This window comes from Lolium perenne, chromosome 2 (genome assembly GCF_019359855.2).
Source record: "Lolium perenne isolate Kyuss_39 chromosome 2, Kyuss_2.0, whole genome shotgun sequence".
NCBI classification, from domain to species: domain Eukaryota; kingdom Viridiplantae; phylum Streptophyta; class Magnoliopsida; order Poales; family Poaceae; genus Lolium; species Lolium perenne.
In genome coordinates this window covers 119,671,960-119,695,058 of record NC_067245.2, presented here as the reverse complement: position 1 = coordinate 119,695,058, position 23,099 = coordinate 119,671,960, and the positions used below count along the sequence as shown (strand labels likewise).

General features: G+C 42.8%; 1 long non-coding RNA gene across 1 annotated transcript; it reads right to left on the bottom strand.

Annotated features, from left to right (window-relative positions):
- Nucleotides 1–20,127: 20,127 nt before the first annotated feature.
- On the bottom strand, nt 20,128–21,652 carry LOC139835203 (uncharacterized). Its single transcript, XR_011750954.1, has 3 exons — nt 21,444–21,652; nt 21,000–21,087; nt 20,128–20,233 (listed from the first exon to the last, which is right to left on the bottom strand). It is a non-coding gene; the product is annotated as an uncharacterized lncRNA (long non-coding RNA).
- Between the last annotated feature and the right edge of the window lie 1,447 nt (nt 21,653–23,099).

The following is a 23,099-nucleotide window of genomic DNA, read 5'->3' as shown; positions in this document are numbered from 1 at the left end:
AAAAAAAAATCTACACCACGGAGATTCAGAAAATTATGTTCTTATTTATACATCACGAGTTTAAATACCTATTATCTCGAATAGTAGATAGTTTATGGGAACCTAATAGCATAAATAATTTATAGGAAACTCATGCATAACCCGTAAAACCAAAATTAAGTGGTGGACAAAACTCTCCTAAAAATAGAAAATTAGCAACATAATTAAGAAACTCGTTGCGTGTTCTGAGAACAAAAATACTCCGCCCCTGCAGCCCTGCTGCCAAAGTTTTTAATCTGCCATCAAATTATGAACAAATTTTCTTATGGCACGTCACATTACAGTATATAGTACCCTGAATAACGGCAGCTCACCCCTAGCTCTTGTGACCAAAGAATTGAAGATTGACGTCTTAATTAGCCTAGAGCTTCCTTCTTCGATTGATTTCACAAAAGGAAACTGAGACTACTGCTTACGTGTGTCCCCTGTTTAGTCAATCAGAGCCGGCGAGCTCGCGTCGAAGCTCAACGAAATCATCATGCCATCAGGCCATGAAATCATCATCAAACTATTGACATCAATGCTGCCATGGCCTTTCTTTTCGAGAAACGGGCGACCATCATGGCCGTGATCAAGACCTCCCGCAGGTAGCCATGGAAGTCAAACCTCTATCCTGCGACCAGATCAAGGCCCGGCGGGTGGACGAGCTCGAGGCCGGCGGTTTCAGGTGCGAACGGCCGGTCTCCACTTTCATAGCAAAAACCTGACGAGGATGGTGCGGCATGGCCGTCCAAGGACCCTGTGGCGACGGTTAGATTAGATACATGGCCCAACGGAAGAATAGCATCGGAGTTTCATTACGATACGGATATGTGGCCTCGAGCCCTCGACCATGGCACAGAGTAGCTCGGCCACAAGCCCGCTCTCCTCCCAACCGACTTCTTCTGCTCCGCCTTGTTGGCGGAGCTTCGCCGGTCCGCCTAGCCGGCATCTTGCGCTCGCGGCGATCTATGGTGCGCCCGCTTGATCACGTCCATACCAATATGGGCGAGCGTCGCTGACTCCGGTTTCCGCACGCAAAGAAATCGCGCCTCTGCGCTGGCTCGCGAGGTCGCGGAAGAATCGTCCATAGTTGCCGCGCGATCGCTGCCTCTGTGCTGCTTCACCAAATCACGGAACAATCCTTGGTAGTTGCCACACGATTCCTTATATAATCGAAAAGCGGGGTAGGACTCAACCCTCATGTCATGTCAAGCTCGGAGTCGTAGTCTGATACGTCTCCGATGTATCAATAATTTCTTATGTTCCATGCCACATTATTGATGTTATCTACATGTTTTATGCACACTTTATGTCATATTCGTGCATTTTCTGGAACTAACCTATTAACAAGATGCCGAAGTGCCAGTTGCTGTTTTCTGCTGTTTTTGGTTTCAGAAATCCTAGTAACGAAATATTCTCGGAATTGGACGAATCAACGCCCAGGGTCCTATTTTGCCACGAAGCTTCCAGAAGACCGAAGAGGAGACGAAGTGGGGCCACGAGGCGCCCACACCCTAGGGCGGTGCGGCCTGCCCCTTGGCCGCGCTGACCTATAGTGTGGGGCCCTCGTGCCGCCTCCTGACCTGCCCTTCCGCCTACTTAAAGCCTCCGTCGCGAAACCCCCAGTACCGAGAGCCACGATACGGAAAACCTTCCAGAGACGCTGCCGCCGCCAATCCCATCTCGGGGGATTCAGGAGATCGCCTCCGGCACCCTGCCGGAGAGGGAAATCATCTCCCGGAGGACTCTACGCCGCCATGGTCGCCTCCGGAGTGATGTGTGAGTAGTCTACCCCTGGACTATGGGTCCATAGCAGTAGCTAGATGGTTGTCTTCTCCCCATTGTGCTTCATTGTCGGATCTTGTGAGCTGCCTAACATGATCAAGATCATCTATCTGTAATTCTATATGTTGCGTTTGTTGGGATCCGATGAATAGAGAATACTTGTTATGTTGATTATCAAAGTTATGTCTATGTGTTGTTTATGATCTTGCATGCTCTCCGTTACTAGTAGATGCTCTGGCCAAGTAGATGCTTGTAACTCCAAGAGGGAGTATTTATGCTCGATAGTGGGTTCATGTCTCCGTGAATCTGGGGAAGTGACAGAAATCTCTAAGATCATGGATGTGCTGTTGCCACTAGGGATAAAACATTAGTGCTATGTTCGAGGATATAGTCACTGATTACATTACGCGCAATACTTAATGCAATTGTCTGTTGTTAGCAACTTAATACTGGAGGGGGTTCGGATGATAACCTGAAGGTGGACTTTTTAGGCATAGATGCATGCTGGATAGCGGTCTATGTACTTTGTCGTAATGCCCAATTAAATCTCACAATACTCATCATAATATGTATGTGCATGGTCATGCCCTCTTTATTTGTCAATTGCCCAACTGTAATTTGTTCACCCAACATGCTGTTTATCTTATGGGAGAGACACCTCTAGTGAACTGTGGACCCCGGTCCAATTCTCCATCTGAAATACAATCTCTTGCCAATCTTTGTTCTCTGTTTTACGCAAACAATCATCATCCACACTATACATCTAATCCTTTGTTACAGCAAGCCGGTGAGATTGACAACCTCACTTTGTTTCGTTGGGGCAAAGTACTTTGGTTGTGTTGTGCAGGTTCCACGTTGGCGCCAGAATCCCTGGTGTTGCGCCGCACTACATCCCGCCGCCATCAACCTTCAACGTGCTTCTTGGCTCCTACTGGTTCGATAAACCTTGGTTTCATACTGAGGGAAAACTTGCTGCTGTACGCATCACACCTTCCTCTTGGGGTTCCCAACGGACGCGTGTTGTACGCGTATCAAGCTCTTTTTCTGGCGCCGTTGCCGAGGAGATCAAGACACGCTGCAAGGGGAGTCTCCACATCCCAATCTCTTTACTTTGTTTTTTTGTCTTGCTTAGTTTTATTTACTACTTTGTTTGCTGCACTAAATCAAAACACAAAAAAATTAGTTGCTAGTTTTACTTTATTTGCTATCTTGTTTGCTATATCAAAAACACAAAAAAATTAGTTACTTGCATTTACTTTATCTAGTTTGCTTTATTTACTGTCTTGCACTCTATATTAAAAATACAAAAAAATTAGTTACTTTTGTTACCATGTCTAGCTCTGAACCTGTTACTTCTTCGCCTGAAGAATTAGTCTTCACTTTTAAACAAGGGGATGAGGAGAGTTTTAAAAATGCTTGGTCTAGAATTTTTACTTCTTATCGTAAAACTGAACCTCAAATGACTCTAAGTTTGCTCCTTAGTAATTTTTATTTTGGTCTTATGATTCGCTATAGATATGCTTTGGATACTTTAGTGGGAGGAGATTTCCTTCATTGCAATGGGGATCAAGCTTTTAATGCCATAAAGAAGTTGGTTGCATCACATGATTCAGCTAATAACTTTGATTCAGCCCTTATTAGCATTTATAATAGATTAAACAATCTCGAGATAAGTACATCTCGCCTGGATGACAACTATCACCATGTTCATAATCGTCTTGAACAAGTTTTAGTGAACTCTAAACCTTCATTATGGGATCCTACTGTTAAAATTGTTATCGGTGATCAAACTCTTCGTGCTAACTGTGATATTATGTCTGAATTTTGCCTTATACCTGAGAGCATTTATAAAGCTTTGAAACTTTGGGGAGTTGATGAAGGAGGAGAAGAAATAACTCTCATTGATAACTCTGTTATAATTCCTAAGGGAATAGCCGCAGGTGTGCATACAACCATTCTTGGAAGAACAATATCCATTGATTATCTTGTTATTGAATGTGTAGGGACAGGAAAAATCACACTCGGAAGATCCCTGCTAAAACTATTGGGAGCAGTCATAGATGTGGGAGAAGGCATCCTGGATTTCACCTCTATACCGGGGGGGAATCATACATTTCCTAAATCAAAGAGAAAGAAAAACAACAAGAAAGGTAAGGGTAAAGCCCAAGGTAAGGATGATGCACCACCCTCCGATAATACTTGATACACACTTTCTGCTCCTAGCTGAAAGGCGTTAAAGAAAAGCGCTTATGGGAGACAACCCATGGTTTTTACTACAATACTTTGTTTTTATTTTGTGTCTTGGAAGTTGTTTAGTACTGTAGCAACCTCTCCTTATCTTAGTTTAGTGTTTTGTTGTGCCAAGTAAAGTCGTTGATAGTAAAGTTCATACTAGATTTGGATTACTGCGCAGAAACAGATTTCTTTGCTGTCACGAATCTGGGCTGTTTTCTCTGTAGGTAACTCAGAAAATTATGCCAATTTACGTGAGTGATCCTCAGATATGTACGCAACTTTCATTCAATTTGAGAATTTTCATTTGAGCAAGTCTGGTGCCTCAATAAAATTCGTCAATACGAACTGTTCTGTTTTGACAGATTCTGCCTTTTATTTCGCATTGCCTCTTTTGCTATGTTGGATGAATTTCTTCGATCCATTAATGTCCAGTAGCTTTATGAAATGTCCAGAAGTGTTAAGAATGATTGAGTCACCTCTAAACATGTTAATTTTTATTGTCCACTAATCCTCTAATGAGTTGTTCTAAGTTTGGTGTGGAGGAAGTTTTCAAGGATCAAGAGAGGAGTATGATGCAACATGATCAAGGAGAGTGAAAGCTCTAAGCTTGGGGATGCCCCGGTGGTTCACCCCTGCATATTCTAAGAAGACTCAAGCGTCTAAGCTTGGGGATGCCCAAGGCATCCCCTTCTTCATCGACAACATTATCAGGTTCCTCCCCTGAAACTATATTTTTATTCCATCACATCTTATGTGCTTTGCTTGGAGCGTCGGTTTGTTTTTGTTTGAATAAAATGGATCCTAGCATTCACTTTGTGGGAGAGAGACACGCTCCTCTGTAGCATATGGACAAGTATGTCCTTAGGCTCTACTCATAGTATTCATGGCGAAGTTTCTTCTTCGTTAAATTGTTATATGGTTGGAATTAGAAAATGATACATGTAGTAAATTGCTATAATGTCTTGGATAATGTGATACTTGGCAATTGTTGTGCTCATGTTTAAGCTCTTGCATCATATACTTTGCACCCATTAATGAAGAAATACATAGAGCATGCTAAAATTTGGTTTGCATATTTGGTCTCTCTAAGGTCTAGATAATTTCTAGTATTGAGTTTGAACAACAAGGAAGACGGTGTAGAGTCTTATAATGTTTACAATATGTCTTTTATGTGAGTTTTGCTGCACCGGTTCATCCTTGTGTTTGTTTCAAATAAGCCTTGCTAGCCTAAACCTTGTATCGAGAGGGAATACCTCTCATGCATCCAAAATACTTGAGCCAACCACTATGCCATTTGTGTCCACCATACCTACCTACTACATGGTATTTTCTGCCATTCCAAAGTAAATTGCTTGAGTGCTACCTTTAAAATTCCATCATTCACCTTTGCAATATATAGCTCATGGGACAAATAGCTTAAAAACTATTGTGGTATTGAATATGTACTTATGCACTTTATCTCTTATTAAGTTGCTTGTTGTGCGATAACCATGTTCACTGGGGACGCCATCAACTACTCTTTGTTGAATTTCATGTGAGTTGCTATGCATGTCCGTCTTGTCTGAAGTAAGAGAGATCTACCACCCTATGGTTAAGCATGCATATTGTTAGAGAAGAACATTGGGCCGCTAACTAAAGCCATGATCCATGGTGGAAGTTTTAGTTTTGGACAATATCCTCAATCTCATATGAGAAAATTAATTGTTGTTACATGCTTATGCATAAAAGAGGAGTCCATTATCTGTTGTCTATGTTGTCCCGGTATGGATGTCTAAGTTGAGAATAATCAATAGCGAGAAATCCAATGCGAGCTTTCTCCTTAGACCTTTGTACAGGCGGCATGGAGGTACCCCATTGTGACACTTGGTTAAAACATGTGCATTGTGATGACCCGGTAGTCCAAGCTAATTAGGACAAGGTGCAGGCACTATTAGTATACTATGCATGAGGCTTGTAACTTGTAAGATATAATTTAAATGCTACATATGCTTTATTACTACCGTTGACAAAATTGTTTCATGTTTTCAAAATCAAAGCTCTAGCACAAATATAGCAATCGATGCTTTCCTCTTTGGAGGACCATTCTTTTACTTTTATGTTGAGTCAGTTCACCTATTTCTCTCCACCTCAAGAAGCAAACACTTGTGTGAACTGTGCATTGATTCCTACATACTTGCATATTGCACTTATTATATTACTCTATGATGACAATATCCATGAGATATACATGTTACAAGTTGAAAGCAACCGCTGAAACTTCATCTTCCTTTGTGTTGCTTCAATGCCTTTACTATGAATTATTGCTTTATGAGTTAACTCTTATGCAAGACTTATTGATGCTTGTCTTGAAGTACTATTCATGAAAAGTCTTTGCTATATGATTCACTTGTTTACTCATGTCATATACATTGTTTTGATCGCTGCATTCACTACATATGCTTTACAAATAGTATGATCAAGGTTATGATGGCATGTCACTCCAGAAATTATCTTTGTTATCGTTTTACACTGCTGGACGAGCAGAACTAAGCTTGGGGATGCTGATACGTCTCCGACGTATCGATAATTTCTTATGTTCCATGCCACATTATTGATGTTATCTACATGTTTTATGCACACTTTATGTCATATTCGTGCATTTTCTGGAACTAACCTATTAACAAGATGCCAAGTGCCAGTTGCTGTTTTCTGCTGTTTTTGGTTTCAGAAATCCTAGTAACGAAATATTCTCGGAATTGGACGAAATCAACGCCCAGGGTCCTATTTTGCCACGAAGCTTCCAGAAGACCGAAGAGGAGACGAAGTGGGGCCACGAGGCGCCCACACCCTAGGGCGGCGCGGCCTGCCCCTTGGCCGCGCCGACCTGTAGTGTGGGGCCCTCGTGCCGCCTCCTGACCTGCCCTTCCGCCTACTTAAAGCCTCCGTCGCGAAACCCCCAGTACCGAGAGCCACGATACGGAAAACCTTCCAGAGACGCCGCCGCCGCCAATCCCATCTCGGGGGATTCAGGAGATCGCCTCCAGCACCCTGCCGGAGAGGGGAATCATCTCCAGGAGGACTCTACGCCGCCATGGTCGCCTCCGGAGTGATGTGTGAGTAGTCTACCCCTGGACTATGGGTCCATAGCAGTAGCTAGATGGTTGTCTTCTCCCCATTGTGCTTCATTGTCGAATCTTGTGAGCTGCCTAACATGATCAAGATCATCTATCTGTAATTCTATATGTTGCGTTTGTTGGGATCCGATGAATAGAGAATACTTGTTATGTTGATTATCAAAGTTATGTCTATGTGTTGTTTATGATCTTGCATGCTCTCCGTTACTAGTAGATGCTCTGGCCAAGTAGATGCTTGTAACTCCAAGAGGGAGTATTTATGCTCGATAGTGGGTTCATGTCTCCGTGAATCTGGGGAAGTGACAGAAATCTCTAAGATTATGGATGTGCTGTTGCCACTAGGGATAAAACATTAGTGCTATGTTCGAGGATATAGTCACTGATTACATTACGCGCAATACTTAATGCAATTGTCTGTTGTTAGCAACTTAATACTGGAGGGGGTTCGGATGATAACCTGAAGGTGGACTATTTAGGCATAGATGCATGCTGGATAGCGGTCTATGTACTTTGTCGTAATGCCCAATTAAATCTCACAATACTCATCATAATATGTATGTGCATGGTCATGCCCTCTTTATTTGTCAATTGCCCAACTGTAATTTGTTCACCCAACATGCTGTTTATCTTATGGGAGAGACACCTCTAGTGAACTGTGGACCCCGGTCCAATTCTCTATACTGAAATACAATCTACCGCACTACTGTTCTACTATTTTCTGCAAACAATCATCATCCACACTATACATCTAATCCTTTGTTACAGCAAGCCGGTGAGATTGACAACCTCACTGTTTCGTTGGGGCAAAGTACTTTGGTTGTGTTGTGCAGGTTCCACGTTGGCGCCGGAATCCCTGGTGTTGCGCCGCACTACATCCCGTCGCCATCAACCTTCAACGTGCTTCTTGGCTCCTACTGGTTCGATAAACCTTGGTTTCATACTGAGGGAAAACTTGCCGCTGTACGCATCACACCTTCCTCTTGGGGTTCCCAACGGACGCGTGTTGTACGCGTATCATAGTCCCACACGTATTCGTCCTGAACTCTGTTTGTGACTTTGCGTGCGGTGTGCAACATCAGAAAAGGAAAGGTTGGACGGACGAAGACGTATTGAACGACGGACCAAAGCGCATTGTGACGGACCAAACCAGGGAAACACTTCTCCCTTTATTATTAGGTATAGATTAAGTTGCTCGTTGTGCGATAACCATGTTCACTGGGGACGCCATCAACTACTCTTTGATGAATATCATGTGAGTTGCTATGCATGTTCGTCTTGTCTGAAGTAAGGGCGATCTACCACCTTATGGTTAGAGCATGCATATTGTTAGAGAAGAACATTGGGCCGCTAACTAAAGCCATGATCCATGGTGGAAGTTTCAGTTTTGGACATATATCCTCAATCTCATATGAGAAAATTAATTGTTGTTACATGCTTATGCATAAAAGAGGTGTCCATTATCTGTTGTCTATGTTGTCCCGGTATGGATGTCTAAGTTGAGAATAATCAATAGCGAGAAATCCGATGCGAGCTTTCTCCTTAGACCTTTGTACAGGCGGCATAGAGGTACCCCTTTGTGACATTTGGTTAAAACATGTGCATTGCGATGATCCCGGTAGTCCAAGCTAATTAGGACAAGGTGCGAGCACCATTAGTATACTATGCATGAGGCTTGCAACTTGTAAGATATAATTTACATAACACATATGCTTTATTACTACCGTTGACAAAATTGTTTCTTGTTTTCAAAATCAAAGCTCTAGCACAAATATAGCAATCGATGCTTTCCTCTTTGAAGGACCATTCTTTTACTTTTATTGTTGAGTCAGTTCACCTATTTCTCTCCACCTCAAGAAGCAAACACTTTTGTGAACTGTGCATTGATTCCTACATACTTGCATATTGCACTTGTTATATTACTCTATGTTGAAAATATCCATGAGATATACATGTTACAAGTTGAAAGCAACCGCTGAAACTTCATCTTCCTTTGTGTTGCTTCAATGCCTTTACTTTGAATTATTGCTTTATGAGTTAACTCTTATGCAAGACTTATTGATGCTTGTCTTGAAGTACTATTCATGAAAAGTCTTTGCTATATGATTCACTTGTATGATCAAGGTTATGATGGCATGTCACTCCAGAAATTATCTTTGTTTATCGTTTACCTGCTCGGGACGAGCAGGAACTAAGCTTGGGGATGCTGATACGTCTCCGACGTATCGATAATTTCTTATGTTCCATGCCACATTATTGATGATATCTACATGTTTTATGCACACTTTATGTCATATTTGTGCATTTTCTGGAACTAACCTATTAACAAGATGCCGAAGTGCCAGTTGCTGTTTTCTGCTGTTTTTGGTTTCAGAAATCCTAGTAAGGAAATATTCTCGGAATTGGACGAAATCAACGCCCAGGGTCATATTTTGCCACGAAGCTTCCAGAAGACCGAAGAGTCAACGAAGTGGGGCTACGAGGCGGCCAGACTACAGGGCGGCGCGGCCTAGGTCTTGGCTGCGCGGCCCTGTCATCTGGGCCCCTCGTGACGCCCCTCGACCTGCCCTTCCGCCTACAAATAGCCTTCGTCGCGAAACCCCCAGTAACGAGAGCCACGATACGGAAAACCTTCCAGAGACGCCGCCGCCGCCAATCCCATCTCGGGGGATTCAGGAGATCGCCTCCGGCACCCTGCCGGAGAGGGGAATCATCTCCCGGAGGACTCTACGCCGCCATGGTCGCCTCCGGAGTGATGTGTGAGTAGTCTACCCCTGGACTATGGGTCCATAGCAGTAGCTAGATGGTTGTCTTCTCCTCATTGTGCTTAATTGTCGGGTCTTGTGAGCTGCCGAACATGATCAAGATCATCTATCTGTAATTCTATATGTTGTGTTTGTTGGGATCCGATGAATAGAGAATACCATGTTATGTTGATTATCAATTTATATCTATGTGTTGTTTATGATCTTGCATGCTCTCCGTTACTAGTAGATGCTCTGGCCAAGTAGATGCTTGTAACTCCAAGAGGGATTATTTATGCTCGATAGTGGGTTCATGTCTCCGTGAATCTGGGGAAGTGACAGAAATCTCTAAGATTATGGATGTGCTGTTGCCACTAGGGATAAAACATTGGTGCTATGTTCGAGGATGTAGTTACTGATTACATTACGCGCAATACTTAATGCAATTGTCTGTTGTTAGCAACTTAATACTGGAGGGGGTTCGGATGATAACCTGAAGGTGGACTTTTTAGGCATAGATGCATGCTGGATAGCGGTCTATGTACTTTGTCGTAATGCCCAATTAAATCTCACTATACTCATCATAATATGTATGTGCATGGTCATGCCCTCTTTATTTGTCAATTGCCCAACTGTAATTTGTTCACCCAACATGCTGTTTATCTCGTGGGAGAGACACCTCTAGTGAACTGTGGACCCCGGTCCAATTCTCTTTACTGAAATACAATCTACTGCAATACTGTTCTACTGTTTTTCTGCAAACAATCATCATCCACACTATACATCTAATCCTTTGTTACAGCAAGCCGGTGAGATTGACAAACTCGATGTTTCGTTGGGGCAAAGTACTTGGTTTGTGTTGTGCAGGTTCCACGTTGGCGCCGGAATCCCTGGTGTTGCGCCGCACTACATCTCGCCGCCATCAACCTTCAACGTGCTTCTTGGCTCCTACTGGTTCGATAAACCTTGGTTTCATACTGAGGGAAAACTTGCCGCTGTACGCATTACACCTTCCTCTTGGGGTTCCCAACGGACGCGTGCTGTACGCGTGTCAGTGATCTCCGGAGACTCCTTGTCTCACGTGTGTAAAGGTGACAGTGTGTGCACCGTGTGAGTCTCTTAGGCTATATTTCACAGAATACTTGTTCACTGGGTTATGATTTGAGTTTGATGTCTTTCTGAAATTGTGGTGTGTTAGTACCTCCTATGAATTCTCACAATGACAGTGTGGGGTGTTTATTAGTACTTGGGAATACATCTTTAAGGTTTGCCTACATGATGAATTAGTGTTCGTTATCCTGCCAGAGAGTAATTCAGATTAGCATAGTGAAGTGCTTATTTATATTCCTTTATGATTGCAATGTTGAGAGTGTCCACTAGTGAATGAAGGATCCCTAGGACTTGTTTCCAAACATCGAATCTCCGTTTATTTACTGTTTTGCTGCATGTTTACTCGCTTCCATATTTATTTCAGATTGCTATTACCACTCATATTCATCCATATTACTTGTATTTCACTATCTCTTCACCGAACTAGTGCACCTATACATCTGACAAGTGTATTAGGTGTGTTGGGGACACAAGAGACTTCTTGTATCGTGATTGCAGGGTTGCTTGAGAGGGATATCTTTGACCTCTTCCTCCCTGAGTTCGATAAACCTTGGGTGATTCACTTAAGGGAAAACTTGCTGCTGTTCTACAAACCTCTGCTCTTGGAGGCCCAACACTGTCTACAGGAAAAGAAGCCAGCAGTAGACAGCAGTAAGGAAGACCCATTTTCCTACCCAGCCATCTCATATGGCTAAAACAACTTTTCCAACTTTCCACCGTACCTCCCAGGTACATTTCCACCAGTCCCAGTGGTACTCCTTTCCCAAAACATTTTTGAGAAAACACTTTTATAAACCAAAACCTTCCTTTAATGCCAAGCAGCTTCCATTCCCACGTCCATAACCGCGGACACGGCTATTTGAATAGTTTTACACTCTGCAGAGGTTGTACACTTTCCCCACAAGATCCGAATACTTATCGTGTGGGCATCATCTCCGCATACCAACATATGCCATGACAAGCTCCCGATCGCAGTTTTTCGCTTGCTCGCCTTAGCCTAAGACATGCCGAATGAGTTGTACCTCCCAACACCAGAGTTCGAGGGCTGTACAGGAGTAGCAAGGTCCCCAGCACACTCGACCCTCCGAAATGCCATCCAACCACTTAGGCATCTTTCAATGGGAGCTCATAAGTTGTACCCCGCGTACCTAAACAGGCAAATGGGTTGCGTCCCTTCTCATGGGAAGAACCCCGGTCGAAGCGTCCATGGTCGGACTACCACTACACTTGCAGGACTCAAACTAAGGCGAGACAAACTACTACGCTACGCCCTCTCCCACTAAGGGGTAATGTGGTTGTACTGGCTAGGTCCGGTTAGGTACTCAGTCACCAAGGTTTTTCGAAAAAAAATTCTCCACTTGCCTCCAGCAACTTTTCTTCCCGAAAACCTTTTCCTTTTCATAAACTCACACTTGGGCAGGTCTACCCCATTCCAAGGTTTTCGAAACACTTCTTTCGTGAAAACATTTTCACAAATCTTTTTAAAGAGTGCTCCCGACCTATAGTCCAACTTTTCTTTGAAAAGCGGCAACAAGGATGATAAGGTGCTACGCACCATATCACTAGAAAGTGTGTGATCAGTAGGTAACACGAGGGCTGCACCCATAAGGGTGGAATAATAAATCTTCGAGTGTCGGAACCACTCACATGAATAAATAAAACCATGCAATTTATAAAAACTTGTAATAATGCAAGAGCGAGATATTTAGGACAAGGTATGCATCAAGAGGTGGCTTGCCTTGATCAGCAAAGTATCCCTGGCCTTCTTCCTCAAATCCTCCAAATTCACCTCCTCCTATGGTTCCGGCGGCGTTCGAATCTAGCGTCGCAAAATAAAAAGAAACAAGCAACACTCCAAATCAACAAACTATTCCAGAATAGTTCACACAAAAATTTGGTAAAATCACAGTATGTAAAGGTTTGCAAATACAAGCTACTGAAAGTGGATTCTCTAATTTAGGGTTTTTAATACAAAAGTTATGATTTTTATAAAACCAGAAATGACTTAGGAACCATTTAAATGTCCTAAATCTTTCTGAAAGTCATAAAATTTCATGGAGCATACCTACTGTAAGCTATCAAAATTTATAACACACTTGCACAAGAATCACTTGAAAATAATTTTTAAAATAATTTAGACAATTTAAATGAGACAGGAACCAGAGCACACAAATAGCTAGGAACACCAGTATCAGAGCATCAACAACCAAAACCAATCATACCACTAGATATATAATGTTAAATGTGATCCAACCCCACTGGTTTGGCATTTTCCTGATTTTTATAATAATTTACAAAAATCAAATACTGAAAAGGTATACTGTTTCAGTAATAACATCCCCAGAATTAAAATGCCACTCTTAAAAATATTTCCTTTGGCACAAAAGTACCCTATAATGATATCTACCAGTAGCCTTTGTGTTTGCTCCAAAACCATTTGTATTTTTCAAATTAGAAATCACAGAAAAGCTCTCTGGTTGGTATTTAATTTGTCAACCAAACAATAGCCATCAAGCTTCTGCCAGTGGGACCAGTGCCAAAAGAAAGGTACTCACATCTACAGCTCAAAAAAATTTACCTCATGCAAAAAGGGTCTATACAAGAATCATACTAATTAAAATGCTCTTACAGTAACATTTTAGGATTTTATTTATCAGCACAAATATACAAGACTAAATCGCATGCATGCAATTGTACATGGTTAAGATTTTGTAAAGGTGCACACATAAACTTAAATGGAAATTTTTGAACAAACTAGGAATTTATAGAATTTCAAAAACTGCAGCCATATTTACTAGCAGATTTATCTCAATTAAATTGATAAGGGTAAATGGGCCGGGGATCGGCGGCACGGCCCAGATCGGCTGAGATCTGGCGCTGGGTGGCCCAGCTCATCCGCAGCCGCACGGGAGGCTGCGGTTTGAACCGCGGTACATGGCCTTTGCCTCGTCAGTGCGCGGGGCCTGCGGCTGCTGGCCGTGCATGCAAGCGAGCCTGCATGAGGCCGCAGAATCTGGATCCAACGATCCTGGGAGTGTTTCTCCGATCCTGGGAGTTTTTCTTCTCAGACACACGAAGGATGGCAGCGCTGCCGCGATACTCGACCGGAACGGGCAGGCGGGAGAGAAGGGGCTCACCTCGGGCTCGAGGGTGACGACGGCGACGTTGTGGCGGTGACGTGGGGTTGGCGCAGGAGCTTGGGAGACGCTCCAGATGCGCCACATACGATCGATGAGAACTCCCAGACGACGGCGGCGATGAGTGTGAAAACGATGGCGAGAGGCTGCGACATCCAGGGTGCTCGCCGGAGGGGTCGGGGTCGATGGAGAGGGTGCGGTGGGTCGCCGCCGTGTCACAGAAGCCTTTCTCCGGCGGCAACACCTGCAGAGATGGCGACGGCCGAGGTTACAGGCGTCGGAGTTTGACAGCGACGGGGAAACCCTAGCGGTGGTCTGGAGCTGCGCTAGCTCACCTCGAGGCGCAGAAAACAGCGACAGTGGGCGCGTCAGGTGCGGCGGAGGTTGCCCTTCCGAACAGACATGGCGGCAGCCAAAACAGCAGCCCCTGACTCCGGCGGTCGTCGGCGGCGGCGAACCGGCTGTTTGGGACAGCGTCCAGTACGGGGCTCCCTGGGAAGAAAAGGAGAGCACGGTGAGGGAGAGCTAGAGGAGGGGAGTGCGGAGGCGCAGAGAGAAAGAAAAAGGGGTGCCGGAGGCGACGGCGGCCCACACCAAAACGGAGGCGTCCGACGGCGTCGAGCAGGAACTCGAGTCGCAGGAGAAACTTAGCCTCCCCACGCTCGATCGTGCATGCCGTGGTGGTGCTTTGCGGGGTTTGTGGCGAAAAGGAGGAAGGAATAGAGGGCTAGTGCCCTTTTTATCTCGGCTGCGCCGCGCACCGTGCACCGTGGTCGGCATGGGAGGAAGAGAGGCGGCTGCCCGCCATTGGATGAAAGGGGCGGTGGCGCTGCGTGTCTGTGCCGTGACAGGGGTTCTTGGAGTGATGGCAGTGTCGCGGTGCCACGAGAGGGTCACGAGGAGGAGAGGTCGCATCCATCTGCGACGTGTTTGACGGAATGCCGGCAGGTGGCGAGGTCGGTGTCGTCCAGAGGGAGGTGAGAGGACGGCGTGGGGCTTGTCACTGAGGCTCGTGAACTCTCTGGGCGTTCCAGCTCCGTCGTCCAGGGTCAGCAGCGCGAGAGGGTGGGGTGTCCACCGTGGCCGAGCCCATGCAGACGTGCACGGTCACCACGGGTGGTCACCGCGGCGTGTCAGCAAGGGTGAGCGAGGGTAGGGAGGCCTGGTGGGTTTAGGACTGAAAGAAGCGTGCAGGGGAGCGTCGACAACCTTCTGGCCTCATGTGCATGCTCAGCAGAGAGAGGGGAGGCCTTGCATATTTCTACCCGCAATGTTCCAAGAACATGAGAGGATGTGAGTGAGGCTAGAAAGAGTAGGGAGGGAGCAGGAGGGGTGGTGCAGACGTGCATGCATCTTGGTCTTGTTTGCATCTGCTTGGAGATCACATGGAGGCAAAGACACCAACTAGCCCCGGCCACATATCTCTCCAATTTTCCCTCTCACACACATGAGGCCAAAAGCAGTCACCCGTAGGTGATTAGTGTGTGAGGAGTGAGAGAGTGGAGAGAGGCTAGATGGAGACGAAATTCTGTCCGCCATGCAGGTGTTTTCGGAGGGTGAGGAGAAAAGGAGAGATAGAGAGAGGGATGCAAGGTAATGGGGGTGTGTGATGGCCGGCATGTCCATCCCCCATATTTTTATTAGTTTGAGAATTTGGTCCACACACTAGGGCATGGCCCAAATCAAGTTGAGTCAAAATATGGGATGAGACATAGGGGTTCTTGCTTGGAGAATTTGTAGAATGGAAATTGGAAAAAGAATAAAAGAGAATTGGTGGAGGGAAAAATGGAGATGGTCCTGATCTTGGATGATCACATGTGGGGATGATCACATGCATAAGGGTTTGTGTCTTGATTTAATTAATTCAAACAAGAAATAAAAGAGGTTCACATGCAGAAGGGTTTTAGGTTTTTTTTAGTGATTGACACACAATGTAATTTCCACAAGTAACAAACACCCACATCCTACAATCAATGCAAGATCAACTATATGCATGCAAAATTTGAAGATAGAAAAAGTTTTTGTTGGCCCAAAAATTTGTACTCCAAAATTTTAATCAAGTCACAAAAGTTGGGTTGTTACACCAATAATTTTGCAAAAAGAGCTGGCAACGGGGTGCCCAGCCCCAATTAATTACAACTTTCATTAATAATTCTCTTCACATGTTTTGCCCTGATTTATCAGTAAGCACCTTAATTTTTTAAATAGACACTCCTCCATGGTATGTGAATGTTGGAAGGCACTCGAGGATTCGGTTAGCCATGGCTTGTGTAAGCAAAGGTTGGGAGGAGTGTCATCGATAATGAAACTAAAATACATGTGTAAACAAAAGAGAAGAGGGATGATCTACCTTGCTGGTAGAGAGAACGTCCTTCATGGGAGCCGCTCTTGAAAGTATGGTTGACAAGGTAGTTAGAGTGCCCACTACCATTCGTTGAAAACAAAAAACACCTCTCAAAACAATTTTACTTCTGTTTTAAAAATGAAAAGCTCTAGCACATGTTAATCCCTGCTTCCCTCTGCGAAGGGTCAATCTTTTACTTTTATGTTGAGTCACCATCCTTTCTTTGAGCACCTTCTTGAGAGCATAATTGTCATTCTTAGTGTAATATGTTTGTCCCAGAATATGGTTAACTATGGTATAACTTTGATACTTTTATCTTTGATAATCTTTACTTCTAGTCTTCCCATGAATTTCAGAGGTGCCTGGGAATTTATGTTTTGCTGTACAAATACGGGCAAGCGAGATACCACTTTATCATATCTTTTTTTGAGCATTGCAATCCTGCTGATAGATATGTTTCATGATGTTTATTATTAGTTTGTTGGTATCTTTTTCATGATTGACATAACTATTAGATGACTTTATTTGCATTTATCTTATTATGAATTGCCTAAGTACTCATCCATATTATGAGAATATTTACATCACATGAGCAAATGTGTTCGTGAAAGTTCTTTTATCGCACTCAGTTGTTAACTGAATTGCTTGAGGACAAGCAATAAGCTAAGCTTGGGGGGAGTTGATACGTGCAAAACGTATCTACTTCCCCGAACACTTTTGCTATTGTTTTGCTTCTAATTTGTGTATTTTGGATACAACTAACACGGACTAACGCCGTTTTCAGCAGAATTGCCCTGGTGTCTTATTTTTGTGCAGAAAATTAACTTTCAAGAAAATCCCGGAAATAATTGCAATGGGCCTATTTTCACAGAAGACCCATGGAGCCAGAAGACGAGACGGAGGGGGGCCACGAGGCGCGCACGCCACATGGCAGCGCGGTGGGCCCATGGCCGCGCCGCCACATGGGGACGCCGCCTCGGCCAGCCCCAGGCGCTCCCCTCTGGACTACTTAAAGCCCTTGACCTAAAAACGCACGAGGGTTCGACCAATTTTCCAGAAGACATCCAGAACTCCGCCGCCATCGAAAACCCTATTTTGGGATTAGAAACTCCGTTCTGGCACCCTGCCGGGACGGGGAATTGGAGGAGATCATCGCCATCATTGCCACCGACGCCTCTCCATCGACCATCCATGTTTTCCCCATCCATGTGTGAGTAAATCCCCGCTGTAGGCTGAAGGGCATGGTAGGGATTGGATGAGATTGTTCATGTAATAGCCATAAGATTGTTAGGGCATGGTGCCTAGTATCCGTTGTTGGTACTTTTATGATATTGTTGCAACTTGTTATGCTTAATGCTTGTCACTTAGGGCCCGAGTGCCATGATTTCAGATCTGAACATGTTATTGATTCATGATGATATTCATTGTTTTATGATCTTACCTGCAAGTTGTATACACATATTGCTGTCCGGAACCCGAGGCCCCGAAGTGACAGAAATTGGGATAACCGGAGGGGAAGGCTGTAATATGAGGATCACATGTGTTCACGGAGTGTTAATGCTTTGCTCCGGTACTCTATTAAAAGGAGTACCTTAATTACCAGTAGTTTCCCTAGAGGCCCGGCTGCCACCGGCTGGTAGGACAAAAGATGTTGTGCAAGTTTCTCATTGCGAGCACGTACGACTATATACGGAACATATGCCTATGGTTATTTAGTACTTGGATAATGTTTTATTATTATCTGCAAATGCCTTGTATTGATTATTACATGAGTTATCTTATCCATGCAGCGCCCGTTCATCCATCCCTATGCCTACAATATTTTAATCCTGCTGTTTACTATAATCACTATTGCTATCTTTATTACACTGCTGCTTATATTTCACTACTGCTACTGCAATAAAATTGTTGCTACTGATAAACTATTGCGAGCAAGTCTGTTTCCAGGTGCAGCTGAATTGACAACTCCGTTGTTAAGGCTTACAAATATTCTTTGGCTCCCCTTGTGTCGAATCAATAAATTGGGTTTTACTTCCCTCGAAGACTGTTGCGATCCCCTATACTTGTGAGTCATCATCAAGCATGCATGAAGAGAAGTGGTTTTTGGTTTCAAACTTTTGGAGTGACTAAGAAGGATCGATACAGGCTTAATTTTTCATATTCATGTTTTAAACTTGTCTAAATCTTGGTCAAACCTAGGATTTGACCAAGATTCAACAGACGGGGATAAAAATTCAAAAAAAAATCAATCAAATGAAAAACCAATGCACATAGTCTTCTTATGTCATATAGTAAGCATTCAATTAAGTTGATAAACAAGGTCTAGACATATTCAAACCAGAAAAATCATATATCAAGCTAGACCCCTAACCCTAAACTCTGTCTTATAAAGTCAAGCATGAAGAGAGAAGTGGTTTTTGGTTTCAAACATGGAAATTTCAAAAACCCTCTCAAGAACTTCATTTTGGAGTGATTACGAAGGATACATGCTTACTTTTTCATATTCATGTTTCAAAAACCCTCTCAAGAGCTTCATTTTGGAGTGATTACGAAGGATACATGCTTACTTTTTCATATTCATGTTTCAAACTTGTTTAAATCATGGTCAAACCTAGGATTTGACCAAGATTCAAAAAATGGGCATAATTTTTTAAAAAAAATAAAAAAATGAAAAACCAAGGCACATAGTCTTCTTATGTCACTAGTAATGGAGCACGTGCAATGCACGTGTCGACTAATACACATAACTCAATTGAAATTTTCATATTTAAGTTTCATTATGTTTACAAACAATTGTAAGTTATTAGGACATGTAAAAAAGGATCAGGAGATCACCATGAATTCAATAGAATTTCACCCTCTTTAGTTGTTTGAAATCATGTTCAGACATTGTTTGACACTCAGGGGAACAAATTCTGTTGGACATCACACAGCCAGCCACTCGAAAAATGGATGCAACGCCAAACAGATTATTATGTTTGGTCTATTGAAACATTTCTGAAAGTAGTATCAATATAAATAAAAAGTGTAGTTGCATAAGACATCTCGATACAAATTCCCATGGGATGAACAAAAAATTGCTCGTGCTCTGACCTGCAAACAATGTGGGTTGTGCACATACACCCTGAGTGGTAAAAAGTGTTAATTCCTTTTCCTGAAAATTAAGAACACAATGAGGAACAAAATGAATGGTACAACAGCTGAATAAATACAAAAATACCTTTTAAGTAAATTTGTATTCTTGTATAGAACTTACTCATTGCAACTTAGAATTCTGTATAATGAATCTAGGAGCATATCAATGCATTGATATGTTTCTCATGTTCCCGTTCAAAAATGAAAAGAAAAGAACACCACCTATTTCCATTAAGAAAAAAATACCACATGTTCTATGTCGGACAGTGGAAATAATTTGTGTAATCAATTCTATAACAAGAGCAATAGCATCGGGAAGAAGTGGCAGAAATATTATAAGTGCAACTTTTCTTGGCAGAGATAACACGAATATAATTAATTATGCCTTGGCATGAAGTGAGTGAGATCTGAAGATACAAATTGTAGGAAACATGAACATAAACTATTGGGAGCATGAAACAGTGGTTCCATACTTGCACTTTGCAGAAGCAGCTACCTATATAGCCTGTATCGCATGTCTAGCTCTCCATGGTTGGTACGTTTCTTCTCATTTGAACTGTATTTTTTTGTTTGCGTGTAAAACGGACCGAACTGTATTTTAGCTTCAAGGTTCTGAAAAGTAATACAGAAAAACAAAATAATTAATTTGCTCAATGGAGGTCTTTCCTTATGGCAGAACAATGCTGTCATTGTTAAAGTTAATGGTACACTTATCAACAGTTCAACAATAACAACACATGCCTAAAAGGATATAAGCTTAGTATATATTTTTGGGGGTTTGATGTACCTTGGAAAAAAACGCTATGAATTATTGTTGCTGCTGGTGCTGCTGGAAGTATAAAGGTTGTGTATGTTGCATTCAAAGCTGATAGATCTTGTTGTAGATGCCAGATTTTATTTAGCTTTTTAAATGGGAACCGGGAGCTCTTCATCATTTTGTTTCTCCTTCTAGATGTCTTCACTTCTCAATAGTTACGAATTTGAATAAATTTGCTACCCAGCTTATTTTATGTATCAAGAGTGGGTTAAGGTAAACTTCACAACACAAAGAAATGCGAGCCTCTTAAACATATCAAGCAGAAGCAAATGTGTCTACGTGATTGCAGGAATAGTATTATGGTGTAGAAAACAAGGCTCCCCTGATCCCATCAGACTCTGTTCTGTTGCACACAACCTAATTAGTAGCTCACCTTATATAGACGTAGGAGTATCACATTTTGGTGTAGAATCGACACAAAGAACCACAGGTATAACAGGCAGCAAGAGCATAATAATATATTTATTTATTGCGAATAAGAAACATAATAAATTAAAGTTGTTGTTTTGTAAGGCCGGGGTTTAGAGAAATGAAACAGATCATTAAGTCATGCATACCAACCTTCTCCATTATGTTCAGATCCCTGCTAGCTCAGTTGGTGGCATATGAGCATCATTACTGAGAAGATTTGCAGCCCTAAATGCTGCACCTGGCAAAGAAGATGTATCATAGTTATCATTAGCAAGAGCCAAGAGGTTATTCAATATAACAGGATTCGTGTAAATGAAATTATCATATCCCGTGTGTTGGTAATGTGGTTCAGAGGAGTGACACACAGCCATCAAAGAAGATGCAGAGTTCAAAAAATAGAGGAAGATGCAGGTAGTTGAGGTTCGTCCACATTAGTAATATTTGATTTGGAATCATTTGTACCACTCTGCAGTTTATGATCCCGAGTTATATCTCCAGCGTTTTTGGTTAAGTCTATAAGAGATATGCTTCCCCGATGGAGATCCAGATGCATTGGCTTTATTTATCAACTGGGGCAAGGAAATAAACAAATACCTTCAAGGATTGGAGAAGGAGGGCACGGACGGGCTGGTTTTGGAGGAGCTGGGCGCGGTTGAGCTCGGTGCAGATGAACTGCAGTGCGGCGGACTGCAGATGCAGTGGATGCTACGGCGTCCAGCCCTGCCCAAATCCCGTCGGGCAAGCCGTGGTAGGCTGGTTGACGGGCGGCGGCATTGACTGGTCGGCGGCGTGCAGCCCAAATCCCGTCGGGCAGGCGGGTGTCGGCAAGGGAAGTGCGCGCGGCGGCGGGTGACGCGGAGGTCGGTTATGTGGGATGCGGTCCGACGCCTGCGGTGCGGCGGCGCCGAAATCACGTCGGTTGCAGGTCGTGCAGGGCGGTGTCTTCGTTTGGGATAAATGGCAGTTTGATTTGGGACGGGAGCGTCTAACACATGTTTTAGCGCTAATCTGGACCGTTAAATGAGATGATTAGATGGTCCAGATGATTTGGATCTGCCGCTCTCTCTCTTTTAATAGTAGTAGTGATATAGTAAGCATTCAATTAAGTTGATAAACAAGGTCTAGACATATTAAAAGCAGAGAAATCATGTATCTAGCTACCCCTAACCCTAAACTATGTCTTATGAATTCAAGCATGAAGAGAAGTGGTTTTTGGTTTCAAGCATGGAAATTTCGAAAACCCTCACAAGAGCTTCATTTTAGAGTGACTACGAAGGATACACGCTTACTTTTTCATATTCATGTTTTAAACCTGTCTAAATCTTGGTCAAACCTATGATTTGACCAAGATTCGACAAATGGGGATAAAAATTCAAAAAATATCAATAAAATGAAAAACCAATGCACATAGTCTTCTTATGTCATGTAGTAATAATTAAATTAAATTGATAAACAAGGTCTAGACATATTCAAACCAGAAAAATCATCTATCAAGCTAGACCCCTAACCCTAAACTCTGTCTTATGAAGAGAGAAGTGGTTTTTGGTTTCAAACATGGAAATTTCAAAAACCCTCTCAAGAGATACATTTTGGAGTGACTACGAAGGATACATGCTTACTTTTTCATATTCATGTTTCAAACTTGTTTAAATCATGGTCAAACCTAGGATTTGTCCAAGATTAAACAAATGGGGATAAAAATTCAGAAAAAAATTAATAAAATGAAAAACCAATGCCCATATTCTTCTTATGTCATGTAGTAAGCATTCAATTAAGTCGATAAACAAGGTCTAGACATATTCAAACCAGAGAAATCATGTATCTAGCTACCCCTATCCCTAAACTATCTCTTATGAAGTCAAGCATGAAGAGAAGTGGTTTTTTGTTTCAAGCACGGAAATTTCAAAAACCCTCACAAGAGCTTCATTTTGGAGTGACTATGAAGGATACATGCTTACTTTTTCATATTCATGTTTTGAACTTGTCTAAATCTTGGTCAAACCTAGGATTTGACCAAGATTCAACAAATGGGGATAAAATTCAAAAAAAAAATCAATAAAATGAAAAACCAATGCACATAGTCTTCTTATGTCATGTAGTAAGCATTCAATTAAGTTGATAAACAAGGTGTAGACATATTCAAACCAGAAAAATCATGTATCTACCCCCTAACCCTAAACTCTGTCTTAAGAAGTCAAGCATGAAGAGATGTGGTTTTGGGTTTCAAACATGGAAATTCCGAAAACCCTC